This window comes from Helianthus annuus, chromosome 1 (assembly GCF_002127325.2).
Source record: "Helianthus annuus cultivar XRQ/B chromosome 1, HanXRQr2.0-SUNRISE, whole genome shotgun sequence".
Lineage (NCBI taxonomy): Eukaryota > Viridiplantae > Streptophyta > Magnoliopsida > Asterales > Asteraceae > Helianthus > Helianthus annuus.
The window spans coordinates 142,647,745-142,672,236 of NC_035433.2; the positions used below are offsets into that span (position 1 = coordinate 142,647,745).

Sequence of the window (24,492 nt, forward strand, 5' to 3'; positions counted from 1 at the left end):
TTCGCAAGTTTTAGATTTTATGTCTAGTCGCTTTCAACTTGCATGTAATAAGAATGTTTCATCATTTTGTAACTCTTGTCATTTATCTAATAGCAAGAGACTTCCATTTTATGATTCTAATTCTTTCACATTTGCACCTTTTGACATAGTTCATTGCGACTTATGGACTTCTCCCGTACTTAGCCATGCATCCTATAAATATTACATGCTCCTTGTTGACAACTATTCTCAATTTGTATGGGTCTACCCTTTGAGACTAAAATCAGAAGTATTCCCAACATTTGTCAAGTTTCACAAACACATCCTTACCCAGTTTAACAAAAACATCAAGTCTTTTTAATGTGACCTTGGAGGAGAATTCGATAACCATGAATTCTGAAAATTTGCATCTACAAATGGCCTCGTTTTCAGATTTTCTTGCCCCCAAACCTCACCACAAAACGGGAAATCTGAAAGGATGATCCGACGTCTAAACGATATTGTTCGTGCCATACTCGTCCATGGACATGTTCCTCCTAAATATTGGGTTGAGGCTTTACACACCGCCACTTACTACCATAACATACTTCCAACAACCCGTTTAAATTAAAACACCCCTACCTTCGCTCTATATCTATCTCATCCAACATATGACCACCTTCGAGTGTTTGGTTGCGCATGCTATCCAAACATGTCCTCTACTCAACCAAATAAATTGCATGCTCGTTCGGTCCGCTGTATTTTTCTTGGGTACCCACCAAATTTCAGAGGCTATCGTTGCTTTGATCCTTCAACCGGTAAAGTCCATATTTCTAGACACGTTGATTTCGATGAATCATCTTTTCCATTCTCTGACCCAATACCGCCCCAATCCTACCAATTCTTAGATGACCTATTACCAACATCCATGTCTTTCACTTTTCCCTCAACCACTCACTTGACTACCCCACCTACTGTACCTACACTTAATCCCCTACCAAACTTTAACTCACCTCAACATTCTCCTATATCTACTGCCGTACCACACTCCACAACACCTAACCTACATCACCACTCCCACACCCAACAAAATCAACCTACCACCTCATCTACTGTATCGTCCCCATCTGTCATTCCAACATCCACTAACTTACCATCCAACCAACATCACATGACAACACGTTCAAAAGTTGGTACCTTAAAACCTAATTCAAAGTTCAACCTCTTATCCTCTACTCATTCAACTATATCACCAGTCCCTACATCTCCCCTAAAAGCGTTGACGGATCCTCAATGGTAAAGAGCCATGCATACAGAATTTAAGGCATTATTAGACAATGGTACCTGGGAGTTAGTTCCCCGTCCAGTAGATCATCCGGTTATCCGTTGCCATTGGTTATTTCGTCATAAATTTAAGGCAGACGGCTCATTAGACAGGTATAAAGCACGACTAGTCGTCAACGGTAATTCCCAAACCGTTGGTGTTGACTGTGACGAAACCTTCAGCCCGGTGGTCAAACCGGCTACAATCCGAGCGGTTCTTTCTATAGCTTTGATGAAAAACTGGCCCATTAATCAACTGGACGTGAAAAACGCTTTTCTACACGGGTCGCTAAATGAATTGGTATACATGCATCAACCACCGGGATTCGTGGATCAAACAAAACCGGGACACGTTTGTAGGCTGCGAAAATCTCTCTACGGCCTTAAACAAGCACCGCGAGCTTGGTTTCAAAGGTTCTCCTCGTTCATCACAAAACACGGGTTTAAAAGCAGTCTCAGTGACAACTCTTTATTTGTTTTTCAGCATGGTAACTCCCTGGCCTATCTTCTACTATATGTAGACGATATTATACTAACTGCATCCAGTGATTCGTTGCTGCGCAAGACCATCCAGCTGGTGTCCCATGAATTTGCCATGACAGACATGGGTTCTCTTCATCATTTCTTGGGCATCTCTGTCAAACGAGATTCTACGGGCATGTTTTTATCTCAATCTCAATACGCTCGGGACATACTACATAGAGACAACATGACTTCATGCAAACCTTCACACACTCCAGTTGACACATCCTCGAAGCTTAGTGCAACCGAAGGTAACCTTCTTCCTGATGGATCATTATACCGCAGTCTCGCCGGCGCTCTCCAATACTTAACATTCACACGACCGGACATTGCTTACGCCGTTCAACAAGTTTGTTTGTTCATGCACGCACCTCGTGAGTCACATTTTAACTTCTTGAAGTGTATACTCCGCTATATTCAAGGCACTATCGATTTCGGTATACGCTTAACCAACCAATCTGACCACAATATTGTTGCATATTCGGATGCCGACTGGGCCGGGTGTCCGGACTCACGTAGATCAACATCTGGATACTGTGTTTCTATCGGTAACAACCTTGTGTCTTGGTCGTCTAAACGACAACCAACCGTATCCCGTTCCAGTGCCGAGGCAGAATACCGTGGCGTTGCAAACGCGGTGGCTGAAACATCTTGGCTAAGAAACCTACTTCTCGAGTTAAAAGTTCCGGTTAAAAAGGCCACCATAGTCTACTGCGACAACATCTCTGCCATTTATCTGTCCGAGAACCCGGTTCAACATCAACGTTCCAAACATGTTGAATTAGACATACATTTTGTTCGAGAACGGGTCAGATTGGGTCAGGTTCGCGTCCTACATGAACCCTCTTCATTCCAGTATGCGGACATCTTCACAAAGGGTCTACCTAGACAGCTTTTTCAACAATTCCGTTTCAGTTTGAACGTCCGTTTAAACTCCCGTTCAAACTGAGGGGGTATATTAGTGACCGTATGTGACTTAGGTGTAATTGATCATTTAATGTTGTGTCTAGGTTCAATGTATGAGAGCCTAAGACTTGGTTTAGATAGATCCATAATTATAGGATAGTTAGCTCTTGTAATCTGCATATAACAGAAACTTTGTATCGCTGGATGTACGCAGAATCATTAATCGAATATCATGATTATTAGCATTATGTTACTTTAAGTTTTATTTTTTTTCTAAATCCTGCTGTACTCTAATAAGCTACATAGCACCTTGCTATGGGCTTGTTTTGGTTTGCATATATGACGTAGGCATGATGGGTCGCCATACTCATTTTGGGATTACAACGTTGGAGAAAAATCAACTTCCTAAAAGATACTCATTTTCATAGTATTTGTGAAGATGGAACATTCTTTGGCATCGGGGAGTTTTTAGGGTCCTTGGGTACACAACATTGTACGTTACCATATAAAAATATGGACTTTTACTCCATTACCCTTTCCACCACTTACTTATCAAAGAGGTTGGCATGGATCTATAGTTAACGTGTTTGACGTTCTTCAAATGGTTGTCACACATGGATTTGTAATTTGTTGACTACTTGCCATGGTTTTCCCCTATCCACATGCACACAAGCAACCATCTCTAGGGATGGTAATTAATGGGTCGGGTATGGTAATCCCAAATCCATACTCGGTTATAAAATCGCTTCACATACCCGATCCAATACTCATCGGGTATTTGTTGGGTAATTACCTGTCGGGTGTCGGGTATACATATTAGTTTGTTAAAAGATATACGTTAGGATTTTTAAGTACATTTTTTACTATTATAATTATTATATAATTTTGTTTATACAACAACAATTATAAATTAAAAATGTACATTACATATATATAAGTTTTATCATAAATTAATAATAACTTTATAATACTTATACATGTACATGTATATACTTCACAACATACAAAATATAAAGGAATAATGGAATTTAATAATCCCAACTTTCACCAGTTGGCCGGCAACGGACTCAACTTCAAAAATAGCCACTGGCGGTCCCAACTTTTGACATTTTGTAAAACATTGGACCCTTGCTAACACCGTCCAAGGGATGTTAGTGGTGACCGCCAGTGGTCCAATGTTTGAAGTTGGGATCACCTTCTCCTACTCTCCCAGCAAGGGTCCAATGGTTTACAAAATGTCAAAAGTTGGGACCGCCAGTGGTTATTTTTGAAGTTGGGTCCGTTATCGACCAACTGGTGAAAGTTGGGATTATTAAATTCCGTTATTGCAAATATAAATACTATTATCAAATGCATAGACTAAAAGAAAAATTTATTTTTGTTCACATTATGAACAAACTAAAATAAATCACCAATAGACAAGGGTTAATGGAAAATAAAAATATAATTAAGAAAAGCGGGTACATGATTAGGTATATAGTTCGGGTGTAACACCTCAAAACCCGAATGTTTATATTCGGTAAATGTTCTGATATGGTATATCATGAAATAAACAACTAGGCTATTTAACCAAGTTAGAAAGGTGGTAAAAAGGATGATAGTTGTGCCAATATTATTTAGTGGCAAACTTGAGGGACTAAAGTGGGGCAAAGTAAAAGTTGAATTTAATATATGAAAAACACACACAAACACACAAATCGTGTGTGTTCCAGAACAAGCAGGAGCTCCATGAGCTCAAGAAACCCTAAGCATGAAGAATCATCAAATTGAAGGGTGAATCGAGGTCTAAATTCATGAATAAACACGGATTAATGATCACTTACACGAGGGGATCATAAGGTATGTCTTAAAAGTTAGATTGGTGATCTTTCACGAAGTGGGTTATGTTGTAGATTGTGAATTGGTATGAAATTGAGTATGAGGATATGTTAGAATCATCATATAGAACATGGGTTATGTATTATTTAGGTTAGTTTGATGGTTAGAGGTGAAACCCATTAATTATGGTGAGAATGATGGGTTGAATCATCATCCATGTCTAATTCTTGTTGAATATTGATGTATTATGTGACTAATACGGAGTCTTGTTAGAAGAATTGAAAGAAATATGATGATAGTATGTTTGAATGTTTATGTGTGAATGATATATGTTAATTAGTAGGAGGATTTGATGAATTATGTATGAATTCGGAAGATTATGCATTAGGAGCTTGTACATTATGCATAAACTGTGGTATGCACACCAAGTGTTTGATGAAATGCCTAGGTGAGATTAATAGATGAAATGGTATGCAAGTAATGGATGAAATCATGTAATATGGGGATATGATGTATTTGATGATAACTAAACATGAAAAATCTATTTTTAGATGGAATTCATGTAGGATTTGGTTAGCCATGTTATTTGGTAAAAGTATGCGTTAGAATATTGTACTCTATGTTGGAGTGGTATGATGTTTACTACATGTTTGAATAATTGCTTAATCAAAATTGATAAGTAAAAGTACACTAAATGTGAAGCATATGAGATCATTAGAACATGATGAAGTTAGAATGATGTTGTCTTGTTAAGCATAGGTCATGGTGTTAGTTGTAGAATTATGTTACTATAATGAACGAAATTGAATATGTTTGGTGTGTGCATATAACTAGATGATCATGTGGTTGTATGCTTATTGCATCGTGAGTATGAAATGTGTATAGTGTCATTAGTATAGTCTACTATAATGACATGGATGTATGAGGTTAAGTCGAAAGGTCATATGATAAATCGTTGACTTTCTAAAAGTCAAATGTGCATAAGTAGCAATGTTAGACTTTTTGTCACAATTGTAATGTTATAGAAAGTCTCCATATGTGTTATATGTGATGACGTGATGAATTATATGAGTTTGAAAAGATTGACTTGTGGAAATATGCCTTATACTTGTTAGAATTGACTAATGAAAGTCAAATGTAAAACATGAATTTGATATGATCGTTAATATGTACAATCATGTATGCTAACAAGAATGTGAATGCGACGACATGAAAGTATAGGGATCATGTCAAGATGGATGGAAGCATGGAAGGCTAACGGGTCAAAAGGAGGCGAGGAAACGGATGCGAATACAGACACTTAAGGTGAGTGATTTCCGAAATCACTTCTTATTTATAAATGAAGTTTGGTATGTTGTATATAGGGAAACCAAGTAAGACTTTACAGGTAAGGGTAAGTACCAAGGTAAGTTCATATGAACTTCGTCTATCCTTAATGTAAATTAAGATGATAGTTTCATCGTGTTAAGGGAATGTGCATTATGTTGCTGAATGTTCATCGTGTTAATGGAATGTTCATTATGTTGTTGAATGTTCATCATGTTAAGGGAATGTGCATTTTGTTGCTGAATGTTCATTGTGTTAAATGGAATGTGCATTATGTCATCGTGTTAACGGAATGTGCATTATGTTGCTGAATGTTCATCGTGTTAAGGGAATGTGCATTTTGTTGCTGAATGTTCATTGTGTTAATGGAATGTTCATTATGTTGCTGAATGTTCATCGTGTTAACGGAATGTGCATGTCACACCCCTAATTTCCACGTGTCACCGGTGGGCCCGGTGGGGGAGTATCGTGACGTAGTTGATATCATCATATGTCAAACAACACAAATTATATTGCACAGCGGAAGCAAAAGAAAATAGATTTATTTCAACATTAAAGTGTAATATCAAGTATCACAATTTGTCGAAATAGATCCACAGGCGGATCGAAAATAAAAGAAGGAAATTGTTCAACAGATATATGCATCCCAAAAGCTTGCGAGACTCTACGATGCTAAGGAGAAACCAGCCTATTTCGTATAGCACCTGCACTTAATCTTTTTGGGGAAAATACGTCAGTTTGCACTGGTAAATACAATTTAACTGACTCATTTTGAAAACATTTGAAAAATTGGTTTTAAATGCACAAGGCACAAAACATTTTATAACTTGGGAATAATTAATCAGAGTTAAACTTGTAAAAGATTTACATGTTTGTTAACCGTTCAGTCGCCCGAGCCGTATCGGGTTTAAGGTTAAATGACACACCACTTAGTATAAGTCCGCGACGGGAAGCCAACGTTTATACCTTAATAATGGACATAATACCGGGTGTACGCCTACACCCGGGTGTCAAGGTCGTGGCCAAAAATGATGCCAAGGATATCCGGGACATGGTCATTAAGCTCCCAAAGGCATAAAAACAAACAACACCAAGTTTTCAAACGGGTGACATTGATAATACCCAACTACTAATGAGTTGGGGTCAATTGCCCGACCAAGCGGTATTTTATATACCGTACCCCCAAGCCCGTATAAGGGAAAATAAGTTAAAAGTATTTACCTGAGCAAGTATAACCACAAATTCAAAATGCACGTGTCTTTTACTGGGCTCCTATTCTGGAACGAAGGTTATAATAACCTATTAGAATCCTAACGGGTCTTTAATATAGCCTAGGCTTAGACCGGTTAGTTTCAAAGAGTAAATATGGTTTAATCGCGAGGAATGCGAAAACCGGGGAGGAATGTGATTTAGACCCTACAAGCTTGGATACTCGTATAATATGGGTAAACTAATCACATTCAGAATTTAGAGACTAAGATGATACGGTTTGACCCGTTTCGGCTAATATGCGTGAACTAGTCACATAAGCCGATCCGAACGCGAAAGTGCGTAACGAGTAGCCATATATGTCATATGCAAGTTTCCTGAGATAATATGCACCAATTATGTTGTCATATCAGTAAGGTATGCCCAAATATGCCCCAAATGTTTTTAAACGCCAATTACGCCTCGAAAGGGCATTTTGGTAATTTTACATAGGCTAAAAGGGTAAAAACGGAAAATCTGAGTTTCTAACTTTAGTTTACTGATATAATATAATTTTTTAGTAAATACATCAGTAGGTATCAAACCTTTTACATAAAATCTAGTTTCGACATATACTATGTCGTAAAAATGCCTAAAAAGGCGATTTGGAGCCATTTCCGGGTTTTAAAAGAAAAGCTGATATTTTTATATTTCCAGAAGGCTCAAAATATCATATTTATCATAATGAATCAGTAGGAAAAGGTTTGGGGTCAAAAGGTTTAGTAAATCTCTTTTTATGGCCGAAAAGGGTAAAACCAGCATAAGCCGAAATAAGCTTAGAACCTCTAGTTATGCTCAGCCTAAAAATGAACAAAAATCTTTAAAATTCCCAAAATATTATTATATAACAGTGGGTATAAAGTTTTGATGCAAAATTCGGGTTTAAATAGGTTATGCGTTAATTACGCTAATTATTCATTAAGAAAGCTTCTAATTACGCTAATGAGCATAACTCTTAATCTAGACCTCAAACTGATGTCAAATTTTGGGGACAACTTTATATTTCAGTAACTAAGGTGCCTACCCTTTTATATTTTCAAAAATCATGATTTTTGGACATTTGGGCATAATGGTCAACATATGGGCATTTAACGGAAACATGCATACGAACTAGATATCTAATGAACCACATTGTATAATCACAGGAGGATATACAAACATGTTAATAGGTCCAAAAGAAGCTCTAAGGCAATTTTAATCTTGACTAAAACGGGTCAGAACTGAAAGTCAAAGCGAAAGTCAAACTATGCGACTTTCGGTTCCGAACCAGGTCTAAACCGAAAATTGTCGAGTTGAACATGTTGGAACATGTTCTTATACTTATTACCAAGTTATATTAATGTTCAAACAGGTTACATATAACCTACATTGCTAATTATGCGTTAATTCGAAATTAAGCATTCTGTTGACTTTTTACGATTAGCTTTGACTCGACAATTGACATGCTTAGAGTGGGAATCTGGAAACACCCTTTTAAGGGTTTGTTACCCACTTAATTACCTTCCTAAAGGTATCTTTAATTCGTGATTTGACAAAGCACATTATGCTTAATCACGAAGTCAAACCTTAATTACGACGGTTTGACTTTTACTTAATTAGCTAAGCTAGAAAGGATTAAAGAGGGTTAAGGACACTTACAAGAGTCCTAAGATGGATTAGAGAGCCTAAGAAAATGAGTTGGTGACCAGAGGAGTTCCAGAAAGCTTTGAGCCAAATGTTCCAAATGAGCAAGTTTCAAAGAACACACTTGAACCCTTTATATAGTGAACTAGATGCTTTAGGATCATGCCAAGCAACTCTAGGATAGTTACAAGATCATCCCAAATGTCCCTAAGGGTCTATATACTGCCTAGGAAGCCCATAGAATCAAAATGTTACGTTTTAAGTCGGTTTAACTTGTTGGACAGGCAGCTGTCCAAAACCTGCTGCCAGGGACGTCCTTACGGACCGTAAGCATATGGCCTTGCGGTCTGTATGCCTTCCTTACGGACCGTAAGCTTAAAGCTTTGCGGTCCGTAACCGACCTTGCTAAAACATGGTTCAGGTGTCCTCCTTACAGACCGTAAGCCTAAGGCTTTACGGTCCATAACCACTCGTTGCGGGACATTCCTAGGTACCCTGCTTACGGACCGTATGCCTAGGGCCTTGCGGTCCGTAAGCGATGGCCAGAAGACAAAAGTTTGCAAACTTTTAAGTCTTGACCATGCAACCACAATACCCGAAACATGCTGTCTCTTTTCAGATGTGGGGCCTTCAAGACCAGCCATTGCATGCCTCACTTCCTCTTACATGTTCCCCATTCACTAAATTCATTAAGGGACTTGTAATTGATGGAGATTCAAAGGAATAAGTCTTGGACTTTCATAAGAGTTGGCCAAGCTTATATCAATTCTTATTCATAAGAATTTTATTTAAATTAGGAGTAGTAACAACTTATAATTGCATAGCCCTTAATAAAGATGAAACTTTATTTATTCGAGAACAACCGGTTATCGTATGAGATGATCATCAATTGATTTAAGGATCTTGGGATTTATAAAATTTGGGTCGCTCAGAGTTGATTTAATAACGTGTCGCCCTTGGGTCGTTCAGAGGTATTTTAAATAACATGACGCCCTGGAAATCCTACCACATATCTCTTTATTTAATCCGGTTTTTCTGACACGTCTGTCACACATGACACGTGTCTTTATTCTAATGGACAGGAATTTTCGAGGTGTCACATCCTCACCCCCTTAAAAGAAATCTCGACCTCGAGATTTACTGAAACAATTGAGGGTATTTCTCCTTCATCGTGGATTCTAACTCCCACGTATAATCAGGACCTCTGCGGCCCTCCCATTTGACCTTGACAATGGGTACGTGCTTTCTCCGAAGCTTCTTTACCTGTCGGTCCTCAATCGACACAGGTTTTTCTATGAACTTCAAGCTTTCATCGATATGCACATCTGTATGCGGTATGACTAGCGATTCATCAGCTAGACATTTCTTCAGATTGCAGATGTGGAACACATTGTGAATACCACTAAGCTCTTCTGGTAAGTTCAACTTATAAGCCACTGATCCTACACATTTGATGATCTCGAATGGTCCAATATATCTTGGGCTTAGCTTACCTTTCTTGCCAAATCTCATTACCCCTTTCCAAGGTGATACCTTGAGCAAAACTTTATCGCCAACCTCGAACTTGAGGGACTTTCGCTTACCATCAGCATAGCTCCTTTGCCTATCACGGGCAGCTTTTAGGTGCTCAGTAATTTGGGTAACTTTGTCAGTCGTCTCCAGGACTAATTCGGGTCCTGATACTTGAACGTCTCCTACCTCTGCCCAACAGATGGGTGTTCTGCACTTCCTACCGTATAATGCCTCAAAAGGCGCAGCCTTAATGCTGGTGTGGTAGCTATTATTGTATGAGAACTCGATCAGAGGCAGGTGTCAATCCCAACTTCCGCCTAGGTCTATCACACATGCACGAAGCATGTCCTCCAGGGTTTGAATAGTACGCTTACTTTGCCCATCCGTCTGAGGACGATAAGCTGTACTAAAATTCAGCTGCGTACCCAGAGACCTTTGGAAACTTTTCCAGAAATGAGATGTATATCTGGTATCCCTATCAGAGATGATGGATACTGGTACGCCATGCAGGGATACTATCTTATCCACGTACAGTTGAGCTAGCATGTCAGAACTGAAAGTTTCTCTAATGGGTAGGAAATGTGCCGACTTAGTCAGTCGATCAACTATCACCCAAATAGTGTCATTTCCTTTCGGCGTCTTAGGCAACTTGGTAATAAAATCCATCGTTACCTTTTCCCATTTCCAGGTGGGAATCTCAGGCTGTTGCAGCAATCCTGACGGTTTCTGATGCTCAGCTTTAACTTGTGCGCACGTCAGACATTTAGCCACATGGGTGGCTATAGACTTTTTCAAGCCTATCCACCAGTAATTCGCCTTTACATCCTGATACATCTTATCCGCTCCAGGATGGACGAAATATTTAGAACTGTGGGCTTCCTTAAGGATGACGTCACGAAGACCTCCAAAAACAGGAACCCATATTCTTCCATTCAATCTCAGGATTCCGTCTTTGCCATAGGATAACTGTTCTTCAGTCACTCCTAGCTTCTCATTAGGGTAGTTAGCTTCTAGCACTGCTTCCTTCTGTGCAGCTAACAGCCTTTCATGCAAACTGTTCCTGACCTCAATGCTTTTGGCATTTATTCTGATTGGCTTTATTCTTTCTTTCCTGCTCAAGGCATCTGCGACTACATTGGCCTTGCCTGGATGGTATCTTATTTCACAATCATAGTCATTTAGAGTTTCCATCCATCGTCGCTGCCTCATGTTCAATTCCTTCTGGTTGAACAGGTGCTGAAGGCTCTTATGATCAGAATAGATCACGCATTTAGTGCCATACAAATAGTGCCTCCACAACTTTAGTGCAAATACAACGGCACCCAATTCTAAATCATGAGTGGTGTAATTCTTCTCGTGCACTTTCAATTGTCGTGAAGCGTAGGCAATGACCTTGCCTCTCTGCATTAACACACAACCCATCCCGGTGTGTGATGCATCACAATAGACTACAAACTCGTCAATCCCATCAGGTAACGTCAACACAGGAGCGTTACTTAATTTCTGCTTCAAAGTATCGAATGACTCTTGCTGCTTAGGTCCCCAATTAAACTTGCTACTCTTGCGAGTCAGCAAAGTTAGGGGTGCTGCAATCCTTGAGAAATTCTCGATGAATCTCCTGTAGTATCCTGCCAAACCTAGGAAACTGCGGATTTTCGTAGGCGTCTTTGGCTCCTGCCAATTCATGACAGCTTCAACTTTAGTGGGATCCACTTGAATACCACGCTCACTGACCACGTGTCCAAGAAATTGGACTTCTCTCAACCAAAACTCACATTTGGAAAACTTCGCATATAACTTTTCTTGATGAAGCAGCTTCAGAATACAACGGAGGTGCTTCTCGTGATCAGCTTGACTCTTGGAATAAATGAGAATGTCATCGATGAAGACGATGACGAATTTATCTAAATAAGGTTTGCAAACGCGATTCATGAGATCCATGAATGCGACAGGTGCGTTTGTGAGCCCGAAAGGCATCACTAGGAACTCGTAGTGGCCATAACGAGTCCTAAACGCAGTCTTGTGCACATCTTCATCCTTAACCTTCAATTGGTGATATCCCGACCTCAGGTCGATCTTGGAGAAGTAGCTTGCCCCTTGAAGTTGATCGAATAGATCGTCGATCCTGGGTAGAGGATACCTATTCTTAATGGTAACCTTGTTAAGCTCTCGGTAATCGATACATAGACGCATCGAACCATCTTTCTTCTTGACGAATAGAATCGGTGCTCCCCAAGGGGACGAACTAGGTCTAATGAAACCCTTGGCTAGCAAATCGTCTAGCTGCGTTCTCAATTCCTTCATCTCCGTTGGCGCTAGCCTATAAGGCGCTCTAGCGATAGGTGCAGCTCCAGGAACGATATCGATTTTGAACTCCACTTGCCTATCTGGTGGCAAACCAGGCAGTTCTTCTGGGAAGACTTCAGGGTATTCGGATATAACGGGAATATCTTCAATTTTGGGCTTTTGCTCATCAATGGTTACTTGTGCCATATAGATGACACAACCATTCTTCAAGCATTGGGATGCTTTGAGCATAGACATCTACTTAGGCAATCCATGACGCGTATCTCCCTGAATGGTGAGAGATTCACCAGATGGAGTCTTGATTATTACTTGCCTTCTACTGCATACAATCTGGGCTTGGTTATGTGATAACCAATCCATGCCCAATACTACATCAAAACCATCTAACTTGAAGGGTAGCAGGGATAGAGGAAAAGAGTGGTTCCTAATGGATATAGCACATCCATCTAACACAGTCGAGACTGTTTCTAAGGTACCATCTGCTAACTCTACCTCATACTTTGCACTAAGGGCTTTAACAGGCAATCCTAACAGCTCACAGAATTTACTATCCACAAAAGATTTATCTGCCCCAGAATCAAATAATACTCTTGCGAAAACGTCATTAATGAGAAACATACCGGTTATGACGTTATCGTTCTGGATGGCTTCTTGAACATTCATTTGAAAGACCCTGGCATTGGTCTTCTTTCCTTCTTCAGTCTTCTTAGCATTCTTTGGGCAGTTGGTCTTGATGTGCCCTTTTTCGTTGCAACTGAAGCAAGTTGCATCCTGATGTGTGTAAAATGCAACATATAATCACATCAATTAAGGCATAAAACTAACCCTTTTTAAGTACTAATGTTGGAAAAAGAGTGTTTTTGTCTTCCTTTTGTATTTTCAGGATTAAATGAGCTCAAAATCACAAAAGAAGCAAAAAGACAACTAATTCTACCATAAATACAAGAAAAGGAACAAAAGTAGACTGCCCGGACCCTCAACGACACCTCCCAAAGCAAAAGAGAAGAAACAGAGTCTGAACACGCCTCGTGTCCAGCGAACACGGGGGCGTGCCCAGGAAGCAGCAGAAAAGACAAACCAGTAGAAGCTTCCATTGCCCACCACGGGGCCGTGTCCAGCGGGCACGGGGGTGTGGTGAAAGATGTCAGACGGGCACGGGGCCGTGTCCAGCCTTCTGTTCAGCCTATAAATAGAGGAGCTTGGCTTCATTTTCTCTCATCCCTTGGCACACCACCTCTCTCACACTTCATCCACCACCCACCACCACCATAACACCATCATCCACCACCATCATCCATTGTCCATCGTAGAGTGTGTGAGTCGTCTCGGGATCCAAGATTGATCGTAAGAGTTCTTGACAATCAAGGCCATGTTTGCCTAAGTCTCTTACATCACTTGGTGAAGACAAGTGTTTAGTATAATACTTTTTATTTTTAATCTTTTGCACTTTTTATTTGGTTTTGTATTAATGACTTTAATAACTAGTTACTTATGTTGAAGGTGATCTTTCCTTATCGTTTGTCCGTGGTGTCTTGGCATTATTTTACTGTCTATATAAAATAAAAGATTTTCACCATTCATATCTCCACGGTCTATATGGAGGTATGTTGGCTACCTGGTCGGGGGTTAAGGGAACGGTTTGGTAAGGGTCTTGCCCTTGTTCAGCGTTTAGAGGTCCTGCTTGGGACCTGGGTCAAATTTAGTAGGATCTCCTTCAATGCCCATAGGTATTGGATGGCGGGGATCCAAACTCTTTGACCCCCTCATAAGTTAACTACTATTAATACTATAACCCGGCTATTTAGGATTGTATCCCTGCTGACTCAGACTACTTAGCCGAGGGTAACGTCACCGCCAAAAGCGGGGCCTACCACAATTTGCATTAATAACTTAATTAATTATCTTTCAATAATCCGACCCTTTAGGATTGTATCCTTGCTGACTCAAACTACTGGGTTGAGGGTAACATCGCCTTCAAAAGAGGGGCCTACTACAATAACTAAGATAATCTCTTAAATAAGTGCAAAAGTGCAAAAATAATCAAAGGTTATACTAATACACATGTCGGATCCAAGTGATTCATCTTGTCTATCTGTTTTTATTTTATTTTTATTTTTCAGCATTTAGTTAGTTTTTATTTTCTTAGTTTAAAACATTTTTCTAACCTTTTTGATTTGATTAGACGTTGAGGATAAACCGGTACTAAAAGCTCTTGTGTCCTTGGACGACCTCGGTATCTTACCAACACTATACTACGTCCACGATGGGTGCACTTGCCCATATGTGTGTTTAGTGTTAGTAAATATCGTGTTTTATAAATTTAAAACTTGGTTAAAAGTGTAAAAAGGGGCTTAAATATATATCAAAAATATATACACACCGACACACATCACATCCTTTAACCTCTTGCACTCAAGAGTCCGGTGTTCAGAAGACTTGCATATCCCATACATCTTAGACTGGGATTTCTGTTCAAATCTGCACCTTCCAAAATGGTGCTTCCTACAGCTCTTGCACTTGGGCCTATCGCCCGACTGGTGCTCACTCCTCCTGGTCTCAAACCCTTTCTTACCATCACGGTTTCCCCTATGCTTCTTACTCGATCTACGTGAATTATCATCTTCACGCTTCCTCTTGTCAGATTCCGCACTTCTCAGAGCTCTCTGTCTCGCTGCATCTTGAGTGAGAGACAGAGATAAGTCGGTGACAGATCGGAATGCAATAGGTCGCGAAGCCTTCACACTGGCCTTGATTTCTGGGGCCAAACCCCCAATAAAACGCGCAATCCTTTTAGGTTCAGGGGTTACCAGATAAGGAACTAATCTGGATAGGGTGTTAAAACTGGTGAGGTATGCCTGGCAATCAAGGTTCTTCATGGTCAGAGATAGGAAATCGGACTCTATACGCTCAACCTCATGCTGAGGGCAGTAGTTTTCCTTGATAAGAGCAACAAACTGCTCCCAAGACATGCTATACAGGGTAGCCTTTCCAGAAGCCTGGATCAATGCTCCCCACCAGGCTAGAGCCTCACCCTTGAAGGACTGGGATGCAAACTTAACCATATCCCTCTCAGCACATCCACTGATATCTACTACCGTCTCAATCTCATCAAGCCATGTCATACAATCAACTGCCCCTTTCTCCCCAGTAAACTCTCGAGGTTTACATGACACAAAATACTTATACGTGCAACCCTTAGCACGTGGGGCTTCGTCAACCACAAGCTTCTTGGGGTGAACACTGTTTTCATTTGAGGAATGACGATCATCATCTTTCTTAGATTTGGGAGGAGTAGGTGGCGGCTTGTTACGAATCTCAGAATGATTCTTTGGTTTAGCATGCGGTGTAGGCAGAGTTCTACTGCGGGTTTCACTGTACTCACTGTACTGTCGCGCTAAGGCTTTCTCAACCGCTTCATTCACAATTGCTTTTAGCTCAGCACTAGTCACTAGGAACTTTGCATCCTCACGGTTCTCAACCGGATGGCTATTGGCTTCCTCTGATCTGGCCATGTAGCTTCAACGCTACATATGATAAATAGGCAAAGTTTTATCTTAAAGGCTCTTTATAGTATTTTATGTTTTATTAACCAAGGTTTTGAATTGCCATTTTAGGTTAATTTATCAAAACATTAGGATGTTGTTATTATCCTATAATACTCTTAATATTAGCACATAAGGCCTAGTCACAAGGACAGTTAAGATACTTAATAACCAAGATTTCATAGTATCTAGGTGTTTTAGGTCGAATCATAGTTCGTTACCATCTATTAACAGGGAGTCATAAGCTACCACTGTCCTTAGTCACAGAGGACATTAAATTATTGCCCACAGGCACTTCACTTCAAAGAAGTGGTTAAACAATTTAAGGGAATTTAAAATTAACCCAAAAATATATGGCCTGTGTGACTTTACTGATTCACAGTTTGCCAAGAGCATTAACATACTAACAGATGTTAATAATTTGAATCTATTATGTGGGTTATACCATCTTGGCCAGGTCTGAAATGACACAAGGGCTAGGTTTAACCTCTAAGATTCTTTAATAATTAACGCAGAATAGTCCTAAATTGAGATGTTAATTATGGATCTTAACCTAATTATGGAGCTACCATCTTGGCCTTGTTTTATAAACTATAAGGCTAGGTCTTGGTTCACTTTAGATTTTTCCAATTAATTATAATGGCAGATCCTTTTAAATATTTCATTTATCTTCATATTTTATGCATGCAATAAAATGAAAACTTAATTAAAACATCCCACAAATTGTCTAAAATAGAACAACATTTGCCCAAACGGGACTTCTATTAAAAATAGATGAAAATGCCCTCGCAGGGGCGGGAAACAAGAACAAACCCACGCAGGGGTTAACTAACCAAACTTGCTCACGCAGGAGCGGAATACAACAACAAGCTCACGCAGGAGCTGAATACTGGAATAACAAGTCCACGCAGGGACTGAATTACAACACAATATAAATATAACAAGGGTTCTCAATGACCCCTCCTCTTCGACTTCCCCTTAAGCAAGTCTGATAGCCCTTTGAAGAAACCTTGCCGCTCTCTGCGGTCTTCACGAACCTCTTGTTCGACTTGGTTCAGCCTTTCAAGAACTTCCTGCTGAATCTGTGGCTGTGATGGCTGATACACCGGTGGAGGAGGTGGCTGATGCTGGTACCCATAAGTCGGGTAACCAGTAGTCCATGGCCCTCCGTATGGTCCTTCAGGGTGAAGGGCATTGTAATCCCGAGCTACTTGATACGGATCTACCTCCGCATAACCGTAGTTGTAGTTGTAGTTGTAGTGGGTGTGCGCCGGCTGCTCGAATGGGTTGTATGCCGCTGACCCAACATACGCAGGAATCGGGTTATCGAAACCCAAAGGTGGTACCACTGGTACTGAGTTGACATCTGGTATAGGGCTTGTTGGACCACCCATCTGCGGGTCCTCTTCCTCCTGGAGTGGCGGGTAATGGCTGCCACTCGATGGTTGGGGAGTACTAATCCGAATTCCACCTCGCACGGATATCCGTGCATTTGACCTTCTTCGCCTCGGTGGCTCCGGAGGCGGCTGCTGATCCACTGGCGGTGGTGGCGGCGGCGTGACTGCCACAAACTGTTGACCCACCGAAGGATCCTGCTGCTGCTCGTGATGCGAGTGCTCAGACGGGGTAAAATACCAATCATACTGGTTGAACTTCTCCATAAAACTGTCCGGTCCGCGGTATGGCGATCCATGGAAGGATGACCCATCTGATATCTCAATGGGATGGTTTGGTGTTCCTGATGCAGGCTCCACAGGGTCAGTATCCTCATCCATGTCGTTTTCTCCTGAAAAGTGGTCTTCCGGTCCAAGTGGGTTAAAACCCACGGGTTCTGGCAGAAGGTTAGCCGGGTTAAATCGGCTTTGGAAAACGGGTGTTGGGTCGCCAAAAGAATGATGAGAGTTGGATCTCTGTAGAGGTATGAAAGCTGGCGGCTGGTTGTTGGGCTCGTTTTCTGAATGGGGCCCAAAAGAGTGTTGGTATGAAGGTGAAGAGCTAAGGGATACAGATCGCCTTCCTGGTTCGACATAGAGCCTCCATGGCTCCTGCGGGCTTGTGCTCATAGTGATGGATGGAGTACGTCGATGCGACGGCCCGGCCTCGTGATCATGGCCTGACACGGGTCCTTTGCCTCTACCTCGAAGGAATCTGGGTGGCATGATGACCTGCATACAATATTTAGATAACAACAACAATATAATAAAAGACTCAAAAATAAAACAAAGCAGAGTTTGTCCTATGTTCAATGTCTAGACTTGGAACTCGAAGAATGTGCAATTTGTGCACTGAGATTAAACACAAAAGGCTAGTGTTTAATTCACTCAGTGTTGGCTCTGATACCAACCTGTCACACCCCTAATTTCCACGTGTCACAGGTGGGCCCGGTGGGGGAGTATCGTGACGTAGTTGATATCATCATATGTCAAACAACACAAATTATATTGCACAGCGGAAGCAAAAGAAAATAGATTTATTTCAACATTAAAGTGTAATATCAAGTATCACAATTTGTCGAAATAGATCCACAGGCGGATAGAAAATAAAAGAAGGAAATTGTTCAACAGATATATGCATCCCAAAAGCTTGCGAGACTCTACGATGCTAAGGAGAAACCAGCCTATTTCGTATAGCACCTGCACTTAATCTTTTTGGGGAAAATACGTCAGTTTGCACTGGTAAATACAATTTAACTGACTCATTTTGAAAACATTTGAAAAATTGGTTTTAAATGCACAAGGCACAAAACATTTTATAACTTGGGAATAATTAATCAGAGTTAAACTTGTAAAAGATTTACATGTTTGTTAACCGTTCAGTCGCCCGAGCCGTATCGGGTTTAAGGTTAAATGACACACCACTTAGTATAAGTCCGCGGCGGGAAGCCAACTTTTATACCTTAATAATGGACATAATACCGGGTGTACGCCTACACCCGGGTGTCAAGGTCGTGGCCAAAAATGATGCCAAGGATATCCGGGACATGGTCATTAAGCTCCCAAAGGCATAAAAACAAACAACACCAAGTTTTCAAACGGGTCACATTGATAATACCCAACTACTAATGAGTTGGGGTCAATTGCCCGACCAAGCGGTATTTTATATACCGTACCCCCAAGCCCGTATAAGGGAAAATGAGTTAAAAGTATTTACCTGAGCAAGTATAACCACAAATTCAAAATGCACGTGTCTTTTACTGGGCTCCTATTCTGGAACGAAGGTTATAATAACCTATTAGAATCCTAACGGGTCTTTAATATAGCCTAGGCTTAGACCGGTTAGTTTCAAAGAGTAAATATGGTTTAATCGCGAGGAATGCGAAAACCGGGGAGGAATGTGATTTAGACCCTACAAGCTTGGATACTCGTATAATATGGGTAAACTAATCACATTCAGAATTTAGAGACTAAGATGATACGGTTTGACCCGTTTCGGCTAATATGCGTGAACTAGTCACATAAGCCGATCCGAACGCGAAAGTGCGTAACGAGTAGCCATATATGTCATATGCAAGTTTCCTGAGATAATATGCACCAATTATGTTGTCATATCAGTAAGGTATGTCCAAATATGCCCCAAATGTTTTTAAACGCCAATTACGCCTCGAAAGGGCATTTTGGTAATTTTACATAGGCTAAAAGGGTAAAAACGGAAAATCTGAGTTTCTAACTTTAGTTTACTGATATAATATAAATTTTTATTAAATACATCAGTAGGTATCAAACCTTTTACATAAAATCTAGTTTCGACATATACTATGTCGTAAAAATGCCTAAAAAGGCGATTTGGAGCCATTTCCGGGTTTTAAAAGAAAAGCTGATATTTTTATATTTCCAGAAGGCTCAAAATATCATATTTATCATAATGAATCAGTAGGAAAAGGTTTGGGGTCAAAAGGTTTAGTAAATCTCTTTTTATGGCCGAAAAGGGTAAAACCGGCATAAGCTGAAATAAGCTTAGAACCTCTAGTTATGCTCAGCCTAAAAATGAACAAAAATCTTTAAAATTCCCAAAATATTATTATATAACAGTGGGTATAAAGTTTTGATGCAAAATTCGGTTTTAAATAGGTTATGCGTTAATTACGCTAATTATTCATTAAGAAAGCTTCTAATTACGCTAATGAGCATAACTCTTAATCTAGACCTCAAACTGATGTCAAATTTTGGGGACAACTTTATATTTCGTAACTAAGGTGCCTACCCTTTTATATTTTCAAAAATCATGATTTTTGGACATTTGGGCATAATGGTCAACATATGGGCATTTAACGGAAACATGCATACGAACTAGATATCTAATGAACCACATTGTATAATCACAGGAGGATATACTAACATGTTAATAGGTCCAAAAGAAGCTCTAAGGCAATTTTAATCTTGACTAAAACGGGTCAGAACTGAAAGTCAAAGCGAAAGTCAAACTATGTGACTTTCGGTTCCGAACCGGGTCTAAACCGAAAATTGTCGAGTTGAACATGTTGGAACATGTTCTTATACTTATTACCAAGTTATATTAATGTTCAAACAGGTTACATATAACCTACATTGCTAATTATGCGTTAATTCGAAATTAAGCATTCTGTTGACTTTTTACGATTAGCTTTGACTCGACAATTGACATGCTTAGAGTGGGAATCTGGAAACACCCTTTTAAGGGTTTGTTACCCACTTAATTACCTTCCTAAAGGTATCTTTAATTCGTGATTTGACAAAGTACATTATGCTTAATCACGAAGTCAAACCTTAATTACGACGGTTTGACTTTTACTTAATTAGCTAAGCTAGAAAGGATTAAAGAGGGTTAAGGACACTTACAAGAGTCCTAAGATGGATTAGAGAGCCTAAGAAAATGAGTTGGTGACCAGAGGAGTTCCAGAAAGCTTTGAGCCAAATGTTCCAAATGAGCAAGTTTCAAAGAACACACTTGAACTCTTTATATAGTGAACTAGATGCTTTAGGATCATGCCAAGCAACTCTAGGATAGTTACAAGATCATCCCAAATGTCCCTAAGGGTCTATATACTGCCTAGGAAGCCCATAGAATCAAAATGTTACGTTTTAAGTCGGTTTAACTTGCTGGACAGGCAGCTGTCCAAAACCTGCTGCCAGCGACGTCCTTACGGACCGTAAGCATATGGCCTTGCGGTCCGTATGCCTTCCTTACGGACCGTAAGCTTAAAGCTTTGCGGTCCATAACCGACCTTGCTAAAACATGGTTCAGGTGTCCTCCTTACGGACCGTAAGCCTAAGGCTTTGCGGTCCGTAACCACTCCTTGCGGGACATTCCTAGGTACCCTGCTTACGGACCGTAAGCCTAGGGCCTTGCGGTCCGTAAGCGATGGCCAGAAGACAAAAGTTTGAAAACTTTTAAGTCTTGACCATGCAACCACAATACCCGAAACATGTTGTCTCTTTTCAGATGTGGGGCCTTCAAGACCAGCCATTGCATGCCTCACTTCCTCTTACATGTTCCCCATTCACTAAATTCATTAAGGGACTTGTAATTGACGGAGATTCAAAGGAATAAGTCTTGGACTTTCATAAGAGTTGGCCAAGCTTATATCAATTCTTATTCATAAGAATTTTATTTAAATTAGGAGTAGTAACAACTTATAATTCCATAGCCCTTAATAAAGATGAAACTTTATTTATTCGAGAACAACCGGTTATCGTATGAGATGATCATCAATTGATTTAAGGATCTTGGGATTTATAAAATTTGGGTCGCTCAGAGGTGATTTAATAACGTGTCGCCCTTGGGTCGTTCAGAGGTATTTTAAATAACATGACGCCCTGGAAATCCTACCACATATCTCTTTATTTAATCCGGTTTTTCTGACACGTCTGTCACACATGACACGTGTCTTTATTCTAATGGACAGGAATTTTCGAGGTGTCACTGTGCATTATGTTGCTGAATGTTCATTATGTTGCTGAATGTTCATCGTGTTAATGGGATGTTCATTATGTTGCTGAATGTTCATTATGTTGGTGAATGTTCATCGTGTTAATGGGATGTTCATTATGTTGCTGAATGTTCATCGTGTTAAGGGAATGTGCATTTTGTTGCTGAATGTTCATTATGTTAAATGGAATGTGCATTATGTTGCTGAATGTTCATCGTGTTAACGGAATGTGCATTATGTTGCTGAATGTTCATCGTGTTAAGGGAATGTGCATTTTGTTGCTGAATGTTCATTGTGTTAATGGAATGTTCATTATGTTGCTGAATGTTCATCGTGTTAACGGAATGTGCATTATGTTGCTGAATGTTCATTGTGTTAATGGAATGTTCATTATGTTGCTGAATGTTCATCGTGTTAATGGGATGTTCATTATGTTGCTGAATGTTCATCGTGTTAATGGAATGTTCATTATGTTGGTGAATGTTCATCGTGTTGATGGGATATTCATTATGTTGCTGAATGTTCATCATGTTTGTTGGAAGTTAGTCGGTTATGTTTGTTTGTAATTGCATCGATTTGTGTTGATATGTTTGTAGTTAAGACTCAACTTACAAATAAGTGAATGTGACTTGTATATATGTAGTTATGTATGTATGTGAGTAGCTATGTATGTATGTATGTATGTATGTATGTATGTATGTATGTATGTATGTATGTATGTATGTATGTATGTATGTATGTATGTATGTATGTATGTATGTATGTATGTATGTATGTATGTATGTATGTATGTATGTATGTATGTATGTATGTATGTATGTATGTATGTATGTATGTATGTATGTATGTATGTATGTATGTATGTGTGTGTGTGTGTGTGTGTATGTATGTATGTATGTATGTATGTATGTATGTATGTATGTATGTATGTAAGTAAATACGTATGTGAAGACGTAATCATGTATATATGTAAGTAGATGCGTATGTATGCAAGTAAAGGTATGTATGTATGTACGTAGTTATGTATGTATTGTATACATGGTTTCAATACATTTAAGTATTGACGTTATTAACAGTGTGCCTCGAGAACGAAATGTAATGTAGGTACATTATTGAAGTTTCGCCAAGGATTAGACACCCGGATGGAATGATTAAATGTAGAAAGATCTGGGATGGAAAGTATATGTGGATAGAACGTAACGAGACTACATGATTGGGAATCTTGTTTGTATATAATGTATACTAATGTTGCGAATGTATGTGGTGGGTGCAGGTTGTACGAATCACAGATTATCATCACGAGGAGTAGCGATCAAGGACCGTGTCACAAGATAGATTGTACGGGAATGCTTGAGTATGTAATTTGATAAACATAAGTTATGCTTTTATTTTATTAAATGAGTACGAAGATGCATATATTGTAAAAGAGTTATTTTAAAATGAACTTTCAAGTAAGTCAAAGCGTTTATAATGAAAGAAATTTTATGGTACGTATTTCCGCTGCGTCTTTTCAGTTAAAGCGTGTTAGGGTCTTACATCGGGTAAACGGGTATGTCGTTACTGGTAACCGGGTCGGGTATCACCTATTCCCATACCCGACCTGTACCCACGAAAATTTTTAAAACTAATCCCATACCAGGCCCAATACCCGTCAGGTATCGGTATACCCGTCCCATTTATGTGGAATGTCGGGTATACCCGTCGGAGTCGGGTATTTTTGCCATTCCTAACCATCTCCTCCTTTGGATGGAATGTTATGAAGATGTCTACGAATATGATGTAGTTGAATGAGATTAGCACTATGTATACAAATATTTCTCCGCCTTCAAAGGATCCCTTTACATTGAGACTCTTGTCTCCTCATAGGATCCTTTCAGATTGAGACTCTTGTCTCCTCAAACATTTAGTCGTTAATAGTAATTCTTCGTCGCTAAAGGTTTCAAACTTTGTATTTAGTAGAATTAGTTTTTCTATTCAAAAGGGGGTGGCGGCGCAACTTGTTGCCCGACTACCAGTCATTGGCTTGTAATTGCCCTTTTTCGTGTGGAATGATATTGTTGTGGTTAAAGGCAAAAAAAAAAATGTATAAAAAAAATTATCTTAATATTTATTCTTCACTTATGTTCTTTGTTTTTAGAAATCGCTATGGTCTCATCTGTTGTTTCGTAATTTGCATGATATTTATTATCTTGATGTCTTACTCTACTACAATGTGTACACCTATTTCCTATAAAAATTGTACACCCTCTCCCATATATTACACATTAAGCATGTTTGTATAATGTACAACACCAACGAGGAGAGTGACCAAACGCAACAGTCAAACATGGGTTCCTGCTAGTATATAACATACACAATTTTATGTAAGTTAGAAAACAAAATAAAAAATAAAATTCATTAATTTAAATATTAAATGATTTAAATTGTGTACACATTGTAGTAGAGTAAGACATCAAGATAATAAATATCATGCAAATTACGAAACAACAGATGAGACCTTGC

General features: G+C 39.6%; 1 long non-coding RNA gene across 1 annotated transcript; it reads left to right on the forward strand.

The window, feature by feature from the left end:
• Positions 1 to 4,420: 4,420 nt before the first annotated feature.
• On the forward strand, positions 4,421 to 23,404 carry LOC110940749. Its single transcript, XR_002593503.2, has 3 exons — positions 4,421 to 4,548; positions 5,749 to 5,832; positions 23,264 to 23,404. It is a non-coding gene; the product is annotated as an uncharacterized LOC110940749 (long non-coding RNA).
• The last annotated feature ends 1,088 nt before the right edge of the window (positions 23,405 to 24,492 follow it).